The sequence below is a fragment of the Bombina bombina genome, chromosome 1 (genome assembly GCF_027579735.1).
Source record: "Bombina bombina isolate aBomBom1 chromosome 1, aBomBom1.pri, whole genome shotgun sequence".
NCBI classification, from domain to species: domain Eukaryota; kingdom Metazoa; phylum Chordata; class Amphibia; order Anura; family Bombinatoridae; genus Bombina; species Bombina bombina.
The window spans coordinates 899,123,189-899,149,802 of NC_069499.1; positions in this window are offsets into that span (position 1 = coordinate 899,123,189).

The window sequence follows — 26,614 nt, forward strand, 5'->3', positions numbered from 1 at the left end:
TCCGGTCGGCAGATTAGGGGTTAATACTTGTAGTTAGATTGCGGCGACATTGGGGGGGGCAGATTAGGGGTTAATAACTATAATGTAGGGGTCGGCGATGCTAGGGACAGCAGATTAGGGGTTAATAGCTATAATGTAGGTGGCGGCGATGTCCTGTCGGCAGATTAGGGGTTAATACTTGTAGTAAGATTGCGGCAATGTTGCGGGGGGCAGATTAGGGGTTAATAACTATAATGTAGGGGTCGGCGATGTTAGGGACAGCAGATTAGGGGTTAATAGCTATAATGTAGGTGGCGGCGATGTCCGGTCGGCAGATTAGGGGTTAATACTTGTAGTTAGATTGCGGCAATGTTGGGGGGGGCAGATTAGGGGTTAATGAAATTTATTATAGTGTTTGCGAGGCGGGAGTGCGGCGGTTTAGGGGTTAATACATTTATTATAGTGGCGGCGATATCCGGTCGGCAGATTAGGTGTTAATAAGATAATGCAGGTGTCAGCGATAGTGGGGGCGGCAGATTAGGGGTTAATAAGTGTTAGATTAGGGGTGTTTAGAGACTCGGGGTACATGTTAGGGTGTTAGGTGCAGACTTAGTGTTTCCCCATAGGAAACAAAGGGGCTGCAGCGTTAGGTTTTTTTTCAGCCGAAACTGCCCCATTGTTTCCTATGGGGGAATGCCGAATTTTACCGAGCTAATTCGGATTTATTCGGAGATACGGCAGCTATTTCGGATTCATTCGGTAGATTCGGAAGTATTTTAATTTGGAAATTCGAATCGGTCCGAATCACCAAATTTACTGAATTTTCCGAATTTCCGAATAAATCCGAAACGAATCGCACATGTCTAATTTTAACAACAGCATCACCTCTGTTTGGATGAAGAGCAAAGAGATATTTGAACCATATTATATAAAAATAAATAAATCTGTACTTTTACTCCTTAGAGCCTGTTTGATGTTTTTTAAGTTATTTATCAGTCTTAAATATTGCTTTTACAAATGATTGTGTTTCCAGAGAAATATCTGCGTAAGTAAAATACCTTTAAACAGAGATAGTTCTGAATAGTGAGAAAGAGAGATGTGTGAGAAGCGAGCAGAGAGAGTGTGGGAAAAAAAAACAGGTGAGGTTGGGAGGATATAGGAGGGGAGAAGGAATTTGTGTTTGATTGTATGTAGGGGGGAGTATTGCAAGTTGTGGCCTTAAATTGTTTTGTTCCATACCACAAGCATCAGCTTGTGAATTTCCAATCTGTGTGTTTTTAAATAATGGTATTTTTCTAGTGTTATAAGTTCATCCACTTGTGTTTTCTATTCCTGGGGAGTGACTTGCATTATCAGTAGGAGAGCCTTATGGGCTATACCTCTTATTTTAGGTATCGAGCAAAATAGGAGGGTCTCTGGGTTATTGCATATCTGAGTGACTAATGTATCTGACATTTCATGAAAAACCTCTGTCCAGAAATTTCTCAATTTCGGGCAGGACCACCAAATATGAAGGAGGGTGCCCTCCTCTCCGCAGCCCCTCCAACAGGTCGCACTCAAAGTAGGAAACATTTAATGAAGTCGCACTGGGATGAGATACCATCTGCTCAAGAATTTTATATGCATTTCCTGAATCAATGCAGAAACCGAGGACTGTTTAGTTGTGTTGAATGCTTTGAGCCATATATCACTTTCAATATCTTGGTTCAGTTCTCTTTGCCATGCAAGAGTATAAGATGGAAGAATAGTTGAGTCTGTAATAATTACAGTTTTGTATAAAGACGAGATAAGATGTTTTGGTGTGATAGGTAATATGCATAATTTTTCAAAGAATGTAATTTCCTTCCTAAGTCTCTTTTGTTTTTGTGATGGGAAATGTAATGTACAAGTTGATTGTAGATTAGCCATGAAGAGAAAATCCCTTCATGGGCTTCTGCAAAGGCTTCCTGTGATTTGACACATCCGTTTCTCTACTAGATTATGTATAGAGCCTGCTCTAAGGCTAATAGGCTGCATTAAGCAAAATCCCAGTCGGAAATAGTGAAGGTCAACATTCTCAATGATTGGTGTTAGCGGGGCCTGTCTGGAGGAGATGTGAGTGCTTGTAGTGATAATTTTATCCCATTCTGTCAGTATTGCAGTTGCTATAATATAGTTATTTAAGATTTGGGGTCTTTTCTGTAAAAGGGTCCATGCCAAAGTGCTCACGTTATTAAGTTTAAAAATCTGTCTATCTAGTCCGATCCAGGCCTTATGTTTAGTGTTATGTGCCCATTCCACAATGTGTTGGAGCGTGATTGCCTTTCTGTAAGCTGTTAGGTTTGGGACCCCTAGTCCTCCTCTCTCCCTGGGTAAATACATAGTTCTTTTAGGCACTCTGGGTTTAGACCCTGCCCATATGTATTGTTCTACTAATTGTTGAAGCTGGTAAAGAAATCCCTTGTGTATGGATATAGGTAATGTTTGTAAAACATAGAGGATCCTAGGCAGGGTATTCATTTTCACAACCCCTATTCTTCCCAGCCACGTAAGTGGCTTGTTTTTCCAGGTTGACAAATCTCATGAGATTTCATTTTTGAGAGCTAGATAATTGTATTTAAACAGATCTTGGGGTGAGGCAGACAGGTATATACCCAGATACTTTAGCTTATGTTGTGCAATGGTGATGCTGTAACTATTTTTTAAGTGTTGTATATGATGAAATTGTGTGTTTATGTTTAGGAGTTTGGATTTACTGATATTTAGACTAAAATTTGAAAATTTTCCATATGATTCTAACTCTTTTAGTAATTCTGGGACAGAGGTCTCAGCCTCCGTCAGAGAGAATAGGATATCATCCACAAAAAGTGCCTGTTTATATTCCTTATCCCCCTACAGTCAGACCCTTGATAGCCTTGTTTTTCCTTATTTTTTGGGCTAGAACCTCAAACGAGATATCAAATAATAGCGGGGAGAGAGGGCAACCCTGTCTGGTACCATTATTTATTTTAAACTAATCTGACAGGATGCCGTTTACCCTTATTCTTGCATTAGGATTGGAGTACAGAACCATTGTCATGTTAATAAAAGCCTTTGGTATTCCCAATTCCTCCATTGCCCTTCGCAGAAAAGACCACCTCACCCTATCAAAGGCCTTCTCCGCATCGGTCGCGAAGAGGACCATTGGTACTCCAGACACCTCAGTGTGGTTTATTAGTTGTATGATATTGGTAGTGTTATCCCTGGCTTCTCTTCCAGGAACAAAACCAACTTGATTGATCGTTAGATATAAGATTCGGGAAATATTTATTTAATCTGTTAGCAAGAACCGTGGCTAGGATTTTCATACCAGTGTTTATTAGGGATATTGGTCTGCAATTTTCTGGGCCTGTGGGTTGTAAACCTGGTTTTGGAATTACTGTGATGTGAGCCTCTAATAAGTTTTTGGTTAAGTAGAGGTCCTCTCTTAGATTGTTAAAAATGGCAAGCATATGGGGTGACAGGACATCTTTGAGTTTTTTATAGTATCTGGTAGTGTAACCATCCGGCCCTGGACTCTTACCCGTCGGTGTGTCCTTAATGTCCTGGTACAATTCTTCAATTGTGATTGTAGCTTCCAAGCTATCAGAGTGTAATTACCTTCATCTGTTTGTGTAACTGTGTTTGTGCCATCTATATTGTATAGAGAGTTGTAGTAGTTTCTAAAGGATGCAGCAATTTGAGAGCTGCTCTTTATAGTGTGGCCATCCTTATTCATGAGAGTCTGTATGTATGTGTTTAATTGTTTTCTGCAGAGACATCTTGCCAGAAGCTTCCCTGGTTTGTTACCCCCTTCGTAGTAATATTGCTTTAGGAATAGTGCTTTTCTTTGGTGTATTTCTGTTAGGTGTTGCTTGTGAGCAAGTCTAGCATTGTGCAAATTATTTTTAGCTGTATCATTAGTTACATCTTTTTTGCGTTCGGATTCAAGGGATTTAATTTGGGTTAGGAGATCCGAATGCTTTTCTCTGTTCTGTTCTGTTTGTTTATCTTGGCTTTGTGTTTTATAAATGTGCTGCGTAAAATGGTTTTATGGGCTTCCCATTTGGTTAAAGACGATGTAGTGGAGTGTGTGTTAATTCGAAAATACTCTTTCAGTTATTTCTGTGTTTCATTCAATATTAATGGGTTATCTAAGAGTGTATCGTCTAGTCTCCATATTTTTGGTGTGATCAGGAAGTCTAGCTATAGGATTGAACAGGTTACCAGAGCGTGATCAGACCATGTTATCGATCCTATGTCACATTTGTTGGTTATAGAGAGTCCGTTAGAGTCCATATAAATGTGATCTATTCTTGTGTAACTATTGTGAGGTGAGAAAAAGAATGTGTAGTCATTACCCGCTGGATGAAGGGTTCACCAAATGTCATGTAGTGTCAGATTACTGAGAGTATTTTTGACAGTTTTCAATAATTTATTGGGGATGCATAAGTTCCCTTTGGATAAATCCATCTTGGGGTCCAAAGATATGTTAAAATCTACTGCTAAAAACAGCACACCCTTGGTGTGATCTAATATTAAATTTGCAAATCTTTTTAAAAAAACGGGCTTTGGGCTTGATTTGGGGCGTATATGTTTAAAACTGTAATGTGGTGACCATAAAGTAGTTCCACCAGAAGGATATACCTTCATACCATATCTTTTTCAATGTGTGTGATGGAAAGAGGGAGGGATTTGTGCAACAGTATCCCCACTCCGTTTTTCTTACTCGGACCTGAGGCAAAATAAGCTGTGGGGTAACAGGGATTGTTCCACTTTGGTTCTTTCCCTTTTTGAAAGTGGATTTCTTATATCAGCAGAATTTGACTTTTTAATTTATTAAGTTCCCTGAATGCTATAGACCGTTTGCCCAGACTATTAAGGCCTTTCGTGTTTATGGTAGTCAGTTGGAGGGCATGATCTTGGTTTCTGCTATGTCTTGACATCATGTTTCAGGGGGTGGGCCTTGGGGAAGGAGGGGGATGGGGAGATTTTTTTTTCTATTGATAGAAGGTACTGGAAAAGAAAAGTAATTTACAAACATGTGCAGAGTACTGACTATTGATAGAACAACTCTAATAGGGGAGGTATCCCCATTTCCGACTAATTAAAGATACTTGGCAAATAGGGGGAGGAAAGGGGAGAGGGTGGAAGGGAAATTATGGGGGAGGGAAGAGGTAGGAAGGGGAAGGGTTCAAATGGTTTAGGAGGAGGGAGAAAAATGTAGGGTTAAGGGTGATATAACAATTAACATTTGGAGGGCAGTCTTAATTATCTTGACACCTCAGAATGTGTAATAACTTCACATATTTAAATAAATCCTTTCACAACATATATAAACTAAACAAACTAAAGCAATTTTTTTTGCATTCCAACTTTCTCAAAGCTTTAAACAAGATTGGATCAAAATCTTTCAATAGTCTCTTGTTTTTCCTTTTTTCCCTTTTTTCCTTCCTTCTTTTTGTTAAGACCTTTTAAAGCTTGATCCTGTTAGGATCTTAGTTATTAAATTATAGCTTGTGGGTAAAGAACCTCTGCTACCCATAGTGGGGATACCAGCATCACTTGAGATTAGTCTTATGGTAATAATCTATAGTATAATTTGTTGTCTTTCTAAGAGAAGGAGGAAGCCCGCTACAGACTGCTATCTAAAAAAGTGTCCAGTAGGTGAGATGGTTATACCACAGGAGATAGAGTTATAAGACCTTTTTTATAATTGGAGTATAAAAAAAAATCAATACAATTACCACTCTCTCCACACTCTGGATAAAATGAGAACTAATACTGATCTACCTTTCATTGTTAAGGTTTTTTAAATACCCTCCCATTATAACCTTATACCCTAGGTTAGGGCTTTGCAAGTTAGGACCTTCTGTTTCATGTTTTAGGGGCCGCAGTAGCGCTCGATGGTAAGCCTGTGGTAAAGGCCTTATTGCATGTGATCTATCCCTCTGGGAGTTGAATGTATCTTAGGACTATGTGCTTTGGCCGAGAGAAAATTCAGTGAACAGGGAGTTTATGCTTTATAAAACAGTAACAATTTTTTTTTTGTGAGATTGCTGTGTGAATACAAACAAAATTAACAGTGTCTCTAAAGATATAGTCATTGTGTCTGATGATGGGGCTAAAATCATTCCCGTGAGGCTAGCGGCAAACAAGCATATCCTTCTAGTGTTTCCTAGATAAGCACATATAAACTCAGCTCTAAGTGGTATGTATTATACTTCACTGTCCCCTTGGTTGGCCAGACTGGTTTCTCCTGAGGGTTTTTGTAAGGATAGTTCTCCATAAAAAAAGTGAGTTCAGTTTCCGGTTTGTAGATAGCGTTTTTGTTGTTATGTGTCACAATTAGGAAATCCCCATCTATATTGCATTTTGTGTTTCCATAGATGGGTTCTAATATGGGCAAGTTCTCTTCTTTTTTGAATTGTTACCGGTGATAAATCTGTAAAAAGGTGTATTTCTTCACCTACGTGGAAGATGGGATGTTTTGCTCTGGCGCATCAAAAGAGCTCCTCTTTATCTTTGAATCTAGAAAACTTCACAATTATGTCTCTTAATGGGGCTTTGGGGAGAGGCTTTGCTCTTAGTGCTTTGTGAACCCTTTCTATTGGGATGTCTTGCACTGAAGGGCTATCTTTTATCACTTTGAACAAGACTTGTAGATATCCTTCTATTGCTGCAGGGAATACCGTTTCTGATACTCCCAGTATTCTGAGATTGTTTCTACGGCACCTATTTTCTAGATCCTCCATTTTTTCATTTAGAAGGTAAAGCTTGTCATCATGGTCTTGAATGGCAGAAGTGTTAGTTTGGATTGCAGTGGCAGTTAGGTCCTGTTTTTCTTCAAGTGCATATACTCTGCGGTCTACAGCTCCTAAATCCTTACGGAGATCTCCAAAGAGGCTCCTTATTTCATGTAGCACACCATTAATGTTTTCTTTAGATGACAAGTGTTGGATGTCACTTTTGGTCATGTAAGAAGATGAAGGTGTTTCAGCCTGGTGTACTTGTGCTGCTGTATTCATGTGTCTATCCGCCATATCTCCTCTAGATGTTTCTGCCTTTGTATCAATTGGTTTGAGGTATTGATTTAGTGTCTTTAGTGCAGTTGTTTTTTCTGCCTTGTTTTGTCTCTTGCAAGGCATTATATATAAAAAAAATTGTATTAATATAGGGAACTTTGTCATTAATCCCAAACACAAGCAGTTTTAATGTGCCAGGTGTGATTAGAGCAGCCTTAGGGTGTGTTCTTACATGAAGCAAATCTGTAAGAAGATCTTTTGATCTTTAGTGACCCCTGGATACCATTATCAAAAATTTATAGCTGCAGAACTTATGGGCCTCCGTGTCAACTTTCATATATACTGTAATATCTCCTTGTTAGACTTTGCTGTGGAGTGTACTGGGATCAGTATATATGTCGATCCAGAGGTTTCTCCCTTGTCAGTTTGTGACTTAGGGGTATAGTCTGGTGTGCAAGGGTTAATCCGGTCTATCACAGAGGGTGTCTCTTCGAATATATTTATTGTATATTTTTTGTACAATTTACCTCAGTCATATTATGATGTTAAAAAGTCCCCTTTAGAGCCTTTATGGCTTATATTTATCTCATTGGGAGTTTAAGTCTCCTATGCTGTATTGTGTTTTTCGTGCCATCAGATATGGTGCTGCAGTGGCTCTCTGAAATGCGGCACTAGCGGTTATTAGGATATTTCCGTCTGGAGCGGTACTGCCTCTGTAGCGATTGTATATCCCTGTGCTTTGGTGATCTGGACCACGCTGCATTGGAGACACTAAGGAACGCCTGTCTGCGGTCTACCCTGGGAGCTGTCTTGCTGCATAGATTTGTATGTTAGACCTCCCCAGTGACCCCACAGCATGTGGAGCAGATTTCCTTTGGGCGATCGGTTTTCAGATCTTCAACCTCCTGACAGCTTACATGTGGTATTTATATGGGGTTGTAAGGGGTATATGACATGTAGACAGCTTTTTGCCGGAATAGGAGATGGGAGCCCTTCTAGTGTGTGGCCATCTTCTAGTGTGGCCAGATTCCGTCCCCCCCTGTGATGTATTTTTAATGTGTTTTGTGAAACCTTTTTTTCACGAATCTGAGGACACGGTAATCATTCTAGAGTAAATTGCGATTATGCCCAAGTGATCGTGTTTACTTTCAACTTGTAATACGAGCAGTAAACCCAATGAGAGCAAACACCCACGTTAAACAAAACAGGATTTTGTAACACTCCAAAGACTCAGTAACTTTCAAACTTAACTTTTATTTCTTCATAATAAAAATACACACAAGCATGTTATCCTATGACTAAGTGCCGCACGGCACAAAAGGCATGAGGATTTTCTTTCCTTCTCCACATATGCTTGTGTGTATTTTTATTATGAAGAAATAAAAGTCAAGTTTTAAAATTACTGAGTCCTCGGAGTGCTGCCGTATCCTGTTTTGTTTAACATAATTACAATCCAGACACCACTTTCTCACATGCTTTCTCTATAGTCTTCAGGCCTTCTGAAAAATAAAAAGCATGTGTATAAAATTGAGAACAAAGAGAGAGACAAATAAGTCAGACTGTATAAACTGATTATTAAATTATGCTAGTCATAAAAGGAGAAAGCCATGTACCTACTCACTAACTTGCTACAAACTTAATGGTATAAAGAAGCACATGATAAAAGCGAAATTAAAGGGTACTCATGAGTCTCCTTGGTAACACACAGGATACTCATCAATGTATAGCTCAGCACATGCTGTTTTCTTGGGTTGCTGTTCTGTTGTCCTTACTATGTATAATGTTCATTTGAAAAAGAAAAAAACAATGTCACTGTCAACAATGTACAACACAATTCAACCAAACTAAAGCAGAGCACTTAAGGCTAATGGAGATGGGTTACTAAGCCTAACATATTTAAGCCTCAATTTCCTTCAAATAAAACAATGTTTAGTTGTATTTTAAGCAAAACAAATTTAAATGTATTCTCTTAAATTAACAAGAAACATATAAAGATGTATGCATTTTTATTTGATCATAAATTAATATTATACATTAATGAAATCCACATGAATTATTCTAATTTCTAATACTCTGATTAGATAGAAATCCTTTTAAAATTATTAATTAAACCCCAAACTTCTTATTTAACAACTACAAAGAAACAGCATTTTATCCTACTAAAAAAGATAAGGATTTCTTACATTGGGGTCATCAGCAAATCCTTTAGGTAAGCTTGTCAAATAATCTATCCAAAAAAATCCCCATAGATTTAAAGGGACAATGAACCCACATTTTTTTCTTTCGTGATTCAGAAGCAACTTTCTAATTTACTCCTATTATCAATTTTTCATCATTCTCTTGCTATATTAATTTGAAAAAGAAGGCATCTAAGCTATTTTTTTTTTGTTCAGAACTCGTTTATTGGTTTGGTGAATGTATCCACCAATCAGCAAGAACAACCCAGATTGTTCAACAAAAATGGGCAGGCATCTAAACCTACATTCCTGAATTTCAAATAAAGATACCAAGAGAATGAAGAAAATGTGATAATAGGAGTGAATTAGAAAGTTTCTTAAAACTGCATGCTCTATCTGAATCATGAAAGAAAAAAATTGGGTTCAGTGTCCATTTAAGTAATGGATTTTCTGGATAAATCATTTGATAAAGTTTTCTAAAGGATTGGAATAAGGCTCACAGATTAATTTAATAAAAATAAAACTGACGCACTTCTCATTTATTTACAGTTCATTCCTTTTTTTTGTTACAGTTCTGTTTTCAAAGAATCTCATGTTATTTCTCTAAAAAAAAAGGGAAAAAAAACCAACAACAAAAAAACGCCACACTAAAGATACAGTAATTTGACAATCAATTGATTTACATGAGCATAATGAAGAAAAACATTTCAGGGACTCCCTTTGTAAAATGCATATGTTACTGATAAATGGAAAATATTTACCCTCAAAAATGTTGATATAAACAATTTAAAATGTGGTACTAACTATACGTATGTAAAATAATAAATTCAAGGCCAAAGTACCACTGGAGTGGTAATTATTGCTCATGCTCATGCGCTAATTCCGCTAGAAGTAAGTTTTTGTGCATGATGCGTCAGATACTGCACATATTACAAGTTGAAAGTAAAAAGTTTTCGTTCACAAACTAACCCCACATACACAAAAAAACAACATATACTTCAATGAAGAGCTAAAAGTGGGGAAAAAACTAACATCCTACTCACGCATAAAACGGACTACGTGGAACTAAGTGCGCTCAACATGTAATAATAATTAATGTTTCACATTTCATTGCTCTTCACATAGCAGAATATGCTCTATTTATTAATAAATACATACAGTATATATGATGGTATTTTGGTAAAATATCTATCTATCTATATATACAAAGCAAATGGTGTGTATGCACTCCCACTATCCGTAGATAACTGCCAGGGTGCTATAAGAAAATACAAATTTCATGATGGTAAGCACTTACTGACGTCTGTAGCAACAAAAAAACTTACATTTCATGTGACGTTTTATGACAAACCAGTCAGAGTAAGGGACTATATAGGTATAGGTATACATATATACAGACATATATAGGAATATCCATTTATTTACAGTAAATACATAAACACTTTTTTAAATATGAATATTGCATAAAAATTTCACATGTTTTCAGCTACTTAACTGCATATATATATATATATATATATATATATATATATATATATATATATATATATATATATATATATATATATATATATATATATATATATATATATGTCTGGATATGTGTACATATGTGCTTATGTATTTTAGATATAAATATAAAATACACAATTAAAAATAAAAAGTTCATTATATTCTATGTAAAGAACATAGGAATATAAAATATGTGTTTTGCCCATAATTTTTCTCAATTTAGATCTTAAAGGGACATTAAACCCTAAGGGCCAGATTGTAATTGGAGCAACATATCACTTTTACATTGCACCTAACTTGTAATACCAGTGCACATTTGTGTGCACTGGTATTCAAAAATAGAGCACAAATATCATCATGAACACCGACGGACAAGGCATAAAAACCTAGCACAGCAAAGGAGGTAAGTCACAAAACAATGGGCAACAGATTCAAATATACAATGGGTATTGACAACAATCACCCCCCATAAAAAATAATCACATTTTGTTGGTTTGCAGCCTGAAATAAAGACATACACAGTTCTTGTTTATTCAGTTGTAATTACTTAGTGCAACTTATAACATCCAAGTGAAAGATATAACACCAAGATATGAGGCAAAAATAAAGACAATTCAAAAACAGAATCACTGAGTCAGGCCACAGATATTCAATGGGGTTTAAGTCTGGGCTCTGAATAGGCCATGCAAGGACATTTAGCTTTTTCTCCTTCAACCACTGTGTTGTCATTTTTGCTGTGTGCTTTGGGTCATTGTCATGTTGGAAGGTAAACCTTCTTCCCATTGACAACTTCCTGGCAGAGGGCAGCAGATGTTCCTCAAGAATTTGACGGTATTTTGCCCCATCCATTATTACTTCTATCCTGACAAGTGCTCCAGTGCCTGCTGCCGAGAAACACCCCCATAACAGGATATTACCACCTCCATGCTTCACTGTAGGTATGGTGTTATTTGGATAGTGAGTTGTATTGGATTTCCTCCAGGTATATCGTTTAGTGTTGAGGACAAATAATTCACCTTTTTCCATGTGGCCTCAGAATCTCCTAGCTGTGTTATGGCAAAGCTCATTCGTGACTGCATGTGGCCTGTCTTGAGCAGTGGCTTTTTTCTTGCAACCCTCCCATACAAGCCACATTTGTGGAGAATTTGTGATATTGTTGTCACATGCACACAATGACCACCCTTGGGGTCAATTTATCAAGCTCCACCAGAAAAAGAAGTTGTGAAGCAGCGGTTTAAAGGCCACTGCTCCATAACCTGTCCACCTGCTCTGAGGCGGTGGACAGAAATCAACCCGATCGAATACGATCGGGTTGATTGACACCCCCTGCTAGCGGCCGATTGGCTGCGAATCTGCAGGGGGCGGTATTGCACCAGCAGTTCACAAGAACGTATGCTGTCGACATTTATCAATGTGCAGCGGACATGATACGCTACATTGTATTATGTCCGCTCACACATTTATAAACTGACCCCTGAGTCATAAATTCTTGCAACTGCTTCAGAGTTGCTGTGGGCCTCTTGTTAGCCTCTCTGACCAGTTTCCTCCTGGCAATTTACTCCAGTTGGGAGCAACGTCCTGATCCAGAGAGGGTCGGTGTTGTACCAAATACCTTTCCAATTCTTAATAATAGACTTTACTTTGCTTCTAGGCATTGATAAAGCCTTTGATATTTTCTTGTACCTATCTCCTGACTTGTGCCTGTCCACAACATTATCCCGGAGATCTTTTGACAGTACCTTGCCACCCATAGTTGATTGTTTGTGAGCTAATCAATATGCACACAGCTGATCACAGATGAAGGTCAAATGGCTTTGTGTGTGCCATTGAGAAGGTGATTAGCTGCACCTGATTGTGTTTACAAGTAATCTTAAGAGCGGGTGATCCTTTTTCCAATTCAGTGATTCTGTTTTTGAATTGTCTTTATTTGTGCCTGACATGTTGGTGTTATATCTTTCACTTGGATGTTATAAGTTGCACTAAGTAATTACAACTAAATAAACAAAAACTGTGTCTGTCTTTATTTCAGGCTGCAAAACAAAAAAATGTGTTTATTTTCAGGGGGAGGGGGTGATTATTTTCAATACCCACTGTATATGTATAGAAATACAGGGAGTGCAGAATTATTAGGCAAATGAGTATTTTGACCACATCATCCTCTTTATGCATGTTGTCTTACTCCAAGCTGTATAGGCTCGAAAGCCTACTACCAATTAAGCATATTAGGTGATGTGCATCTCTGTAATGAGAAGGGGTGTGGTCTAATGACATCAACACCCTATATCAGGTGTGCATAATTATTAGGCAACTTCCTTTCCTTTGGCAAAATGGGTCAAAAGAAGGACTTGACAGGCTCAGAAAAGTCAAAAATAGTGAGATATCTTGCAGAGGGATGCAGCACTCTTAAAATTGCAAAGCTTCTGAAGCGTGATCATCGAACAATCAAGCGTTTCATTCAAAATAGTCAACAGGGACGCAAGAAGCATGTGGAAAAACCAAGGCGCAAAATAACTGCCCATGAACTGAGAAAAGTCAAGCGTGCAGCTGCCACTGGAGTGCCCAAAAGCACAAGGTGTGCAATACTCAGAGACATGGCCAAGGTAAGAAAGGCTGAAAGACGACCACCACTGAACAAGACACACAAGCTGAAACGTCAAGACTGGGCCAAGAAATATCTCAAGACTGATTTTTCTAAGGTTTTATGGACTGATGAAATGAGAGTGAGTCTTGATAGGCCAGATGGATGGGCCCGTGGCTGGACTGGTAAAGGGCAGAGAGCTCCAGTCCGACTCAGACGCCAGCAAGGTGGAGGTGGAGTACTGGTTTGGGCTGGTATCATCAAAGATGAGCTTGTGGGGCCTTTTCGGGTTGAGGATGGAGTCAAGCTCAACTCCCAGTCCTACTGCCAGTTTCTGGAAGACACCTTCTTCAAGCAGTGGTACAGGAAGAAGTCTGCATCCTTCAAGAAAAACATGATTTTCATGCAGGACAATGCTCCATCACACGCGTCCAAGTACTCCACAGCGTGGCTGGCAAGAAAGGGTATAAAAGAAGACATGGCCTCCTTGTTCACCTGATCTGAACCCCATTGAGAACCTGTGGTCCATCATCAAATGTGAGATTTACAAGGAGGGAAAACAGTACACCTCTCTGAACAGTGTCTGGGAGGCTGTGGTTGCTGCTGCACGCAATGTTGATGGTGAACAGATCAAAACACTGACAGAATCCATGGATGGCAGGCTTTTGAGTGTCCTTGCAAAGAAAGGTGGCTATATTGGTCACTGATTTGTTTTTGTTTTGTTTTTGAATGTCAGAAATGTATATTTGTGAATGTTGAGATGTTATATTGGTTTCACTGGTAAAAATAAATAATTGAAATGGGTATATATTTGTTTTTTGTTAAGTTGCCTAATAATTATGCACAGTAATAGTCACCTGCACATACAGATATCCCCCTAAAATAGCTATAACTAAAAACAAACTAAAAACTACTTCCAAAACTATTCAGCTTTGATATTAATGAATTTTTTGGGTTCATTGAGAACATGGTTGTTGTTCAATAATAAAATTAATCCTCAAAAATACAACTTGCCTAATAATTCTGCACTCCCTGTATATACATATATATGTATGTGTTTATATGTGTATATACACATATTAACACATACACATCTATGTTTAAAAGCATATACATATATATTTACAGGGAACACACAGTTCCCATAGACCGCAATGTAAAGGCACTTTTTTTTTTTTTACACCCCACACCCGCCAACTTTAGTCAATTATAACTGCTTTTTGCAGTTACTTTATTAACTATAGCATACATGACTCGTGGTGAATGGCATGTACCGCTTGTGAGAATGGCTTGTATTACCGGTGATGATGCTTTCATAATATTATGGTATGTAATGAAACTTTTATTGTACTTTCTATCTATTTATATGTTTATTCACTCAAACACTATACTTCCTTTTTTTTGCTATATATTGTCAGGGTATCTGTGAATGTCAGTCAATAATACATATATATTACATAATACTGTATATATATATATATATATATATATATATATATATATATATATATAATAAGATAAAATAAGTATGCAATTTATCAAATATTAAATTTGAGCATGCTTAAAGTGAAAGTAAAGTTAGCTGTTTTGCGAACTGGAGTAATATAGTAAGTTGAAAATTAATCGGGCTTTCATTCATGCTTTTTTTCAAAGTTATGTGCAAATCAAGTTTTATTCGAAATTGAAGCATAATTTTACCTACTATAAATTCAACCCTTTTTTTTTTTCCTTTCTATTTTTACTTCCTGATCACGTTTCTTTTTTGACCTGCTGAAATTCTGGCCGTTAAGCGGCCGTGAAGGGACGTCATCCGCTGGCTCGGCACATGCGGCAAATGTTGAATCTATATTATTATGTTAAATGCGCGCTCCTGATTCGCACATGCGCATACCATTTGAGACTGACTGAGCATAAACGTTATCTGTTTTTACTCCTTGTCCGATACATAGAACTGCATCGCATTACAACGCATCGCGCTTTGGAGACAGGTTAAACACAGAATTGCATGCGCATTGAAGGTAGAATCGGCGATTCACACATGCGCAATGGACTCGGTCCTTGTAAACGCGCATTTGTGATACTTATAGAGCAGGTAGGACACTCTATACGACAACACTGAGAAATATAGGAAGTAGAAGATGGGAGGAGTCAGCATGAGAACGGTATTAAAATAATATGATAAAAATAAGGTAAAAATAAATATAATTCATAGAAAAAAATATAGCGATGTTAATATGTTAGGCAATGCATTGATGTGTTCTAAAGGGACAACATTTACTTTCACTTTAATACCATTGCTGGATACATCCTGTGTAATGCAAATCTGGGGTCAGAAATTGGATGCCTTGCTGATTACACATCAGAATTCAGCTCTGACCCCTCTACCCAACCCCTATGCTAAATTACACCTTTCTTCAATACATTTGCTCAGATCAAAATCTATGACTTAAACAATTGCCCTAATACTGACCTAGTTCAGGATGCCCCATAGGGTGGCAGAGACAAGATTCTGTACATGAAGTCAGATAAGCAAGCAAAATTCTGAGGATGTGGTAATTAGCACAGTCATGTTAATTACCCCTGAACCAACTAAATACACATCTAGCCTGGGAACAAAGAAAGTTACTTACAGACATGTGGAAATGATGTGACTTAATCTTCATATATGTTAATATTCTCCATACGCGATTATAATAACTATATATATATATATATATATATATATATATATATATATGTGTGTATTGATCTGAAACTTATAACATATTAGATAAGCGTCTGCTGTATTAAATAGGTAACCCCATGTTTGGGATGTTAACCAACTGCATAACCTTATTTTAAAATATATACCATAAATAACCACATATGTAAAATGTTTAACCAAATTGGTTCAAAATGGATAACATATTCTTATATTTTTCAGACATCTAATAAGTGCATATGTAATTGGTGTTGTAAATTATACCAAATGTTTTTATACACTCAGCAGGAGATATACAGATATGCAAATCTTATATTAATACGGGATAATAGTCCAAGGTAAATATAGCTATATGAAATTACATCTGATTGCTACTCACGAGGTATGTCTATGATATAAAATGGTGACTAGGAAATGCAATATATATATATATACCAGTATATTGAATGAACTGATATATTAAGTAATATCATACTTAAAGTATTAAATTATTTAACATTCTTTTAAATTCCCTAATATTTAAATGTATAGGAATTTTTTTTCTGTAATATGTTATTAGAGATATACTCATGTTAAGTATGACAATACTCAGATTAAATAGTACTATATGGTCCCATATATGCTGAACATATTATTTATTAATATCAGGAAATAGTAAGTATATTAAAGATACATTTGGATATAATAATATTGTGCTAACAAAGCCGTTTTTCCTGCCCATGTTGCCTTCTGGTGGTTTATGCGAGAATTGCAACCAAAGGGGATTGTAGTATCAAATAACCATACATTGCCAGTAAGCCAATGAAGGGACAAGTTTAAATAAGGGTGTATTCGAATATTCACCAATGATTACAAAATAGAGGCAGGCTTATCACTTGATAAAAGCTCATGCAAGAGGAAAGAAAGGGGTCTTTACAGGAATTTTATAAATCTCTATAAATCAAAACTGGGCCTAACTTTTCTTTTTCCATAATTGCAAAACTTCTTATTTATGATGGTGAACTGGATTAATCTGAAAAAGCTGAAACTTACAAATTGGTTTAATTCATAATGTATATGACTGCTCATTTTTTTAATGTTTTAAATCAAGGTATTCTAAAACTATAGTTATATTGTAGTGTGATTTAAAAGGAGATGTATTATTATATTTAATATAAATTAGACCAAGGGTAGTAAGTATACTGGTATTAAATATTAATGTTTAGAAAGATTTTTTGTATTTTAATATCATACGTTAATTACAGTTATTGATGTATATATATATTAGAATTTGTCTTATTGTGGCTGAATAAGAGGTTATTCCAGGCCAGACATATTGGCATATAAATTGGCTGTTGCATTTATAATATATTGTTATATTGTTTAGTTAAGCACTATTAAATTAGCGGTCCATATTCTGGTGTTTTCTTTATGGTATTTTACCAAGTGAGTTATTGTGAATAAGGTTCATTTTTAGAGATATATTTTTATAATCTGTTTTGTATAGAAAATTGTAATAGACATATAATTGGTTCATAATCGAGTTTCTACAAAAAATATAATTCAAGGTGTCTATAAAGGTAACTAATCTAAAATTAAGGAATAAATATTGATACTAATAAATATATTGTTACGTATATACATTTTATTGGTTGGCAACTGCTAAGATAAGTTCTCCAACATTTTACTGGAGATTACTGCTGATATAATAATAACTGATATTGTAAACCTAGTATATACCAACAATGTTATATTTGTGTGGATTAGTATTTTATTTGTGTGAGAATCAGTATTATATATTTCATTATATTTAATGAGATGCAGGTAGTTCTACTTGATTGGTGGGAAGTACCAGGTAAGCTATGTTATATATTTGCATTTCTTAATAGAATAAAACATTTTTTTTAAATCCAGTGAGTGCAATACATTATTGATGAATATTATGCTGTATTGCTAGCACCCTGGAGGATGAACCTGAGAAGTGAGAGTGCACTACTTCAATGTATATATATATATATATATATATATATATATATATGTGTATATATATATATATATATATATATATATATATATATATATATATATATATATATATATATATATACTATATCACAAAAGTGAATATACCCCTCACAATTTGTAAATATTTTATTATATCTTTTCATGTGACAACACTGAAGAAATTACACACAGCCATTAATGTCTAAACCATTGGCAACAAAAGTTAGTACACCCCTAAGTGGAAATGTCCAAATTGGGCCCAAAGTGTCATTATTTTGTGTGGCCACCATTATTTTTCAGCACTGCCTTAACCCTCTTGGGCATGGAGTTCACCAGAGCTTCACAGGTTGCCACTGGAGTCCTCTTCCACTCCTCCATGATGACATCCCAGAGCTGGTGGATGTTAGAGACCTTGCGCTCCCCCACCTTCTGTTTGAGGATGCCCCACGGATGCTCAATAGGTTTTAGGTCTGGAGACATGCTTGGCCAGTCCATCACCTTTACCCTTAGCTTCTTTAGCAAGGCAGTAGTCGTCTTGAAGGTGTGTTTGCGGTCATTATCATGTTGGAATACTGCGTCTCTGAAGGGAGGGGATCATGATCTGCTTCAGAATGTCACAGTACGTGTTGGTATTCATGGTTCCCTCAATGAACTGTAGCTCCCCAGTGCCGGCAGCACTCATGCAGGCCCAGACCATGACACTCCCACCACCATGCTTGACTGTAGACACACTTGTCTTTGTAATCCTCACCTGGTTTCCGCCACACATGCTTTACACCATGTGAACCAAATAAGTTTATCTTGGTCTCATTGGACCACAGGACATAGCTCCAGTAATCCATGTCCTTAGACTGCTTGTCTTCAGCAAACTGTTTTCAGGCTTTCTTGTGCATCATCTTAAGAAGAGACTTCCTTCTGGGATAACAGCCATGCAGACCAATTTGATTCAGTGTGCAGCGTATGGTCTGAGCACTGACAGGCTGACCTCCCTTCCCTTCAACCTCTGCAGCAATGCTGGCAGCACTCAAACGTCTATTTCCCAAAGACAACCTCTGGATATGACGCCGAGCACATGCACGCAACTTCTTTGGTCAACCATGGCAAGGCCTGTTCTGAGTGGAACCTGTCCTGTGAAACCACTGTATGGTCTTGCCCACCATGCTGCAGCTCAGTTTCAGGGTCTTGGGAATCTTCTTACAGCCTAGGCCATCTTTATGTAGAGCAACAATTCATTTTTTCAGATCCTCAAAAAGTTGCTATGTTGAACTTCCAGAGACCAGTATGAGAGGGTGTGAGAGCGATAACACCAAATTTAACACACCTTATCCCCATTCACACCAGAGACCTTGTAACACTAATGAGACACATGACACTGTGGAGGGAAAATGGCTAATTGAGCCTAATTTGGACATTTCCACTTAGGGATGTACTCACTTTTGTTGCCAACAGTTTAGACATTAATGGCTGTGTGTTTGAGGGGGCAGCAAATGTACACCGTTATACAGGCTATACACTCGCTACTTTATATTGTAGCAAAGTGTAATTTCTTCAGTGCTGTCACTTTAAAAGATATAATAAAATATTTACAAAAATGTGAGGGGTGTACTATATATAATATATATATAACATCCAGCAGAGAGCACTCTCACCTTACAATCAGCTGCCAGGGTGCCAACAGTTAAATACAAGGAATATAAGGAGGATAGAAACCTGTTTAGACAGAGAGAGACAGAGGCGCCTCATGGGACAGTATCGTGCAAGTAGAACAAATCACATTCAGTAATGCGGCTTGTAAACAGAGGTACTCACAAGAACGGCGGCATAAAAGTATGCCTAACAATGCAGGACGGGACTTTCTGTCGCCCGACCGAAAATCACTCAGGTGCTGCCTGATCTTTTGAGAGATATTGTTTGAAAGATATACTATCAGGGATATTCCTGCTCTCCGGATGGTTTGGAACTCTATGTGCGCACCTCACATAGAGACTCTCTTGCTCTATTATTATTTTTTTAATATAAGGAGGCACTCACTGGTCTTCTGAAATGTCATGCTTGTTTTATTAAACCACATTTAAAAAAGACCAGTGAGTGCCTCCTCATATTCCTTAAATACTTTCAACTTTTAATACTCATGCTACTTCCAACACACGTATACACTGGCGATAAACCTCTTAACGCTTGTGCATAGCCAGAGCTACACTCGAAATTTGACCCTCAAAGTATATCCTCATCTACAGTCTTCCAATTCTTTGTTACTTAATATTTTTTTATTATCTGGGATTGTTCTTTAGTAAACAATCTGCAATAATGGTGCAGAGCACATACGCTCTAATTTAATTTTAATAACTTAAATTGTAAACTGCTCAGAAATATAAGTAATTAATGTACAGTTATCTGTAATTTTCTTTTTAATGTTTGAATTAGACAAGTGCACAAAAAAATGATTGATTTGGACAAATTGTTCACAAAAAAAGTAAATCCTTCCATTTCATCCTTTGGGGCATATTTATCAAGCTTAATATGGAGCTTGAAGCCCCGTGTTTCTGGCGAGCCTTCAAGCTTGCCAGAAAACACAAGTTATGAAGCAGCGGTCTAAAGACCACTGCTCCATAACCTGTCTGCCTGCTCTGAGGCCGCGGACAGCAATCAACCCAATCAGATACGATTGGGTTGATTGAGACCCCCTGAAAGCGGACGATTGGCCATGAATGTGCAGGGCGGCATTGCACCAGCAGTTCACCAGAACTGCTTGTGCAATGCTGAATGCAGAGAACTTATGCTGTCTGCATTCAGCGATGTCTGTCGGACATGATCCACTGATCGGATCATGTCGGACAGCCATTTGACAAATAGGCCCCTATATGCGTGCATGTGGATAATCATGATTTGTTTGATAATGAAAATACATATCTGCTGTTTTCTATATGGAATGTCTTCAGAACAACAGCTGGAAAGCAAATCAAACAAAAATAAACTACTAGCTAGTGCCACTGTTAGAAGCCAGCAACAGCACCAATTATATTCATTTTTAATGAATTTTTAATGTGTGAACAAATGAAAAGCTAAGATACTTATTTGCTGACACAGGGTATCTACCAGCTTTCGTGGATAACTATTAAATTATGTAAACCTATTAATTTGATGTTCCCACAATTAGAATGGCAGTTTTAAATGCATAAAAGAGTCAACTAAATGTATGTGTTGCATGCATACGTTTGTTAATATATTTTTTTTTCTCTACAAGGAGGTCTTATTTTGCGTTTTGAAGAAAATACAAAGAATTGTAAAGAATCTGAATGCATGTCTAGGTATTTTTGTCCTCTCTCTAATTTTGTGTACACACACATATTTGTGTGTTAGTGTGTGTGCATGTATGTATATGGTATTTATATCATATATGTATGTTACTCTCTCTCTCGATATATATATATATATATATATATATATATATATATATATATATATATATATATATATATATATATAACACATAGAAACACCCAGCCCATTTGGCCAGATGCGGTGACTAACCTTTCCAGTTGTGATTTTATCTTAGCTGTGAGCTAGCTGGTGAGTGCTGGGTGTTTCTATGTGTTGTATTACTTTTTATTTGTAATCTCCCTTGGTTCTTGCACCCATTCCAGACTGGGGTTAACTGCCTGTGGCTCTGGTGACATCACAGCTTTTTTGGAGTGCTATTTAGCACCCAGGGCTGGATGTTGCTGAATCACAGGATGTGTACCTGATTCGGTCTTGGAGTGCAGTTCCCTTCCATGTTTTGTATTTTCTATGGGTGATTACAGCCACCTGTGCACCCCTTCTTTGTTCTCAGTTTGTTTGGCTCTGTGAGCTCGCATGATGGTGTGCCTGTGTTAGGGACTCAGGCTATGGAAAGGACCTTGACGTGGTGCCTGAGCTTTCCCATTTGGCCAGATGCGGTGACTAACCTTTCCAGTTGTGATTTTATCTTAGCTGTGAGCTAGCTGGTGAGTGCTGGGTGTTTCTATGTGTTGTATTACTTTTTATTTGTAATCTCCCTTGGTTCTTGCACCCATTCCGGACTGGGGTTAACTGCCTGTGGCTCTGGCGACATCACAGCTTTTTTGGAGTGCTATTTAGCACCCAGGGCTGGATGTTGCTGAATCACAGGATGTGTACCTGATCCGGTCTTGGAGTGCAGTTCCCTTCCATGTTTTGTATTTTCTATGGGTGATTACAGCCACCTGTGCACCCCTTCTTTGTTCTCAGTTTGTTTGGCTCTGTGAGCTCGCATGATGGTGTGCCTGTGTTAGGGACTCAGGCTATGGAAAGGACCTTGACGTGGTGCCTGAGCTTTCCCATTTGGCCAGATGCGGTGACTAACCTTTCCAGTTGTGATTTTATCTTAGCTGTGAGCTAGCTGGTGAGTGCTGGGTGTTTCTATGTGTTGTATTACTTTTTATTTGTAATCTCCCTTGGTTCTTGCACCCATTCCGGACTGGGGTTAACTGCCTGTGGCTCTGGTGACATCACAGCTTTTTTGGAGTGCTATTTAGCACCCAGGGCTGGATGTTGCTGAATCACAGGATGTGTACCTGATCCAGTCTTGGAGTGCAGTTCCCTTCCATGTTTTGTATTTTCTATGGGTGATTACAGCCACCTGTGCACCCCTTCTTTGTTCTCAGTTTGTTTGGCTCTGTGAGCTCGCATGATGGTGTGCCTGTGTTAGGGACTTAGGCTATGGAAAGGACCTTGACGTGGTGCCTGAGCTTTCCCATTTGGCCAGATGCGGTGACTAACCTTTCCAGTTGTGATTTTATCTTAGCTGTGAGCTAGCTGGTGAGTGCTGGGTGTTTCTATGTGTTGTATTACTTTTTATTTGTAATCTCCCTTGGTTCTTGCACCTGATCCGGTCTTGGAGTGCAGTTCCCTTCCATGTTTTATATATATATATATTCCTTGCAAATAAATGCACTCTCAGGCCTTTTTTAAGTGAACAATCAAAGCTTTCTTTAATGAAACATTTTCGGGGATGTTTTCCCCTTCATCAGCATGACAAAATGTGACAAAGCAAACAAATTTATACACATGTGTATACACAACAAACAATTCCCACATGTGTTAAATCAGTGAAAGTGCGGCAAAAACTATCCGTGGAACGCATACATTGCGTTCCACCATTGCTAACCCGGAAGTGTCTACTTCTACTACATCCGGTAGGTTACGTCAAATGTTATACACCTTTTTAGTATGTATGTATTATTTAAATCATATGTGTCAATGTTATGCATCAAATTCATATTATTAGTATATACATGTGCTACTTATTCTTTTTCATCCCCTCGATGCTTAAATAAATAAATACTTGTAGTGCACTATCGGTGTTATCATTTCCTACTTATGTTTGTCACTTATATTACATTAATTATCTCTAAACAACACAATACTTGTACCCCGCTCTTATCATTTTTGGAACACTGATCGGGTCTCTGTTTTTTTCATTGTGATGAATGTACTTACTACGCTGATTGTGTTGCGTGTTTTGTTATTCTGGTGGTCATGGTAACATCCTTCTGCCGGAACTATTTGGCGTAGGGATCCTACGTTGTACTATTTTTTTAGGGCGCTATGTTGTTATGCATATGTTCCGTTCTTATTCTCAGTTTCGGTGCTGTGTTCATACTAATATTATTCTATTAATCTGACACACATATACTAATCTAGTTACAACTTTCATACACCACTTTGAACTATATATATCATGTATATATTGACACAAATTAAAAATGGAAAAAATAAAAAGTAGCAGATAAAATGCTAGTATACATACTAACAATTATACACTACTATATTGGCTACTATGTACTACTGCAGGATTGGCCCCTGATGATATAAGTATAAATTGACTAAATGTTTGAATAGAATCATGTCTTGGGAGTTCAAATTGTATCTCTTATACAGTTCTTATGTTATTTTGCTTCCACTCTTATCATGGTGTTATAGAACTGATTCTTCTCTTTCTTGGTGTGCACCAGCCACTATCCTTTATATGTGATCCTTCATTGAAAGGAACCGTTCCTTCTTCCTGCATCTTTTTCTGGTGTGGCTCTACTGGCTCCTTGTTTTGTCTTCAGCTCATTTTTATATAGATATAGGAGATAAAATGTATAAGAAGCGCAATTTGCCTTCGTGGACCACTTGTATCTGGAGCTCTCTGGCCTTTAGCAATCCAGCCACGGGCCCATCCATCTTGCCCATCAAGACTCACTCTCATTTCATCAGTCCATAAAACCTTAGAAAAATCAGTCTTGAGATATTTCTTGGCCCAGTCTTGACGTTTCAGCTTGTGTGTCTTGTTCAGTGGTGGTCGTCTTTCAGCCTTTCTTACCTTGGCCATGTCTCTGAGTATTGCACACCTTGTGCTTTTGGGCACTCCAGTGATGTTGCAGCTCTGAAATATGGCCAAACTGGTGGCAAGTGGCATCTTGGCAGCTGCACGCTTGACTTTTCTCAGTTCATGGGCAGTTATTTTGCGCCTTGGTTTTTCCACACGCTTCTTGCGACCCTGTTGACTATTTTGAATGAAACACTTGATTGTTCGATGATCACGCTTCAGAGGCTTTGCAATTTTAAGAGTGCTGCATCCCTCTGCAAGATATCTCACTATTTTTGACTTTTCTGAGCCTGTCAAGTCCTTCTTTTGACCCATTTTGCCAAAGGAAAGGAAGTTGCCTAATAATTATGCACACCTGATATAGGGTGTTGATGTCATTAGACCACACCCCTTCTCATTACAGAGATGCACATCACCTAATATGCTTAATTGGTAGTAGGCTTTTGAGCCTATACAGCTTGGAGTAAGACAACATGCATAAAGAGGATGATGTGGTCAAAATACTCATTTGCCTAATAATTCTGCACTCCCTGTATATCCGTTTTCAGATCTATTTCAGATATAGTATGTGTAGGCACAAACACCAAACCTTTATTAAGGACTAGTGTTTCAGCTGCCGTAAGTGTGTGTTTACTGAGATTAACAACTATATTCTCCGTCTGAAGCGACGTATAGGTCTGTTCCTGTTTCTGCCCCTTCGTCCTCCTGATGTGTGGTCTCTTCGACCTCCCTCTCCTCTCGATCTGGTGGTTACCACTAAAAAAATTTCAGGTGTGGAGTGTACCCTACCTGAATATGAGGTATGATGTACTGTTTGTGAGGGGTATATATCAGGTGAAGTTTGGTTAGTGTGTAGGGTGCTAGTGTCTGTATCTTACGTATCTGCTCCACTCGTATCGATAGTGTGAAACTGTACCCTCCTAGATCTTTGTGGTCTCCTAATCCTACCTTCATTGGTGTTAGTTAACCACTTATATACTCTGCCATGTGTATAGTCTGAGTTAACTGTGTCGAGTTTTCTATTTTTAAACACAAGTAATTCTGACCTGTATTTATCTATCTGTTGTTTGAGTTTAAGTAGCCAGTTCTCTTGTTGATCTCTGGTAAGTGTGTCATTGTGTATCTGTTCAAACGTGACTATTTCAAATCTGACCCTAACTAGGATGTTGCTAACTTCCTCTAGTACTAGCAACATTAGGTCTAAGGGGCACTTATTTAATATATGGCACCATTTTTTACGGAATTCTGGGTTCTCTCTACCAATTGTGGGAATATTTTTTACCCTAAACCCCCTGGGAATATGGTTAAGCCTATGATACTCTGATAAGTAACTGCCATGCAGCATAAGGTCAATTTCACGTTTTTTTAATTTTAACATTTTGTGATATACATTTACAGGGGTCTCACCAGCTGTTCTGTTGATCGGAGCGAATAAGATTCTGGCCGCATCATCATGTGTGTATGACACTGTGCCTATTTGCGCTCCAAGTGCCTGTGTTCCTGGATCCTCTGTATTCCCCATTGTAGTTATTCCAGGTGGAGGGAGCTCTGTAATGGGAGTTAATGCAGCTTCCATCTTGGTAGATAATAATCCGTTCAGTGTAGGACACTGGCAAAAACAGATTATGTACTTTGTTGCTCTCTCTTTATTGCGGCAATCTTTATGTGCGCTGAGATGTTCGCACAATCCTGCTGTAGTATAGTAAGCACTGAATTTAATCACTGGTAGGTTCCTGGGCGTACACTAGTATAAATACCATACAAATACCGTCCTCTTTACTGTGTTACCCTCCTTAGGGACAGCTGTCTGGGTGCAAAGATACTTCAAATATTCCTTGCAAATAAATGCACTCTCAGGCCTTTTTCAAGTGAACAATCAAAGCTTTCTTTAATGAAACGTTTTCAGGGATGTTTTCCCCTTCATCAGCATGACAAAATGTGACAAAGCAAACAAATTTATACACATGTGTATACACAACAAACAATTCCCACCTGCGTTAAATCAGTGAAAGTGCGGCAAAAACTATCCGTGGAACGCATACATTGCGTTCCACCATTGCTAACCCGGAAGTGTCTACTTCTACTACATCCGGTAGGTTACGTCAAATGTTATACACCTTTTTAGTATGTATGTATTATTTAAATCATATGTGTCAATGTTATGCATCAAATTCATATTATTACTATATACATGTGCTACTTATTCTTTTGCATCCCCTCGATGCTTAAATAAATAAATACTTGTAGTGCACTATCAGTGTTATCGTTTCCTACTTATGTTTGTCACTT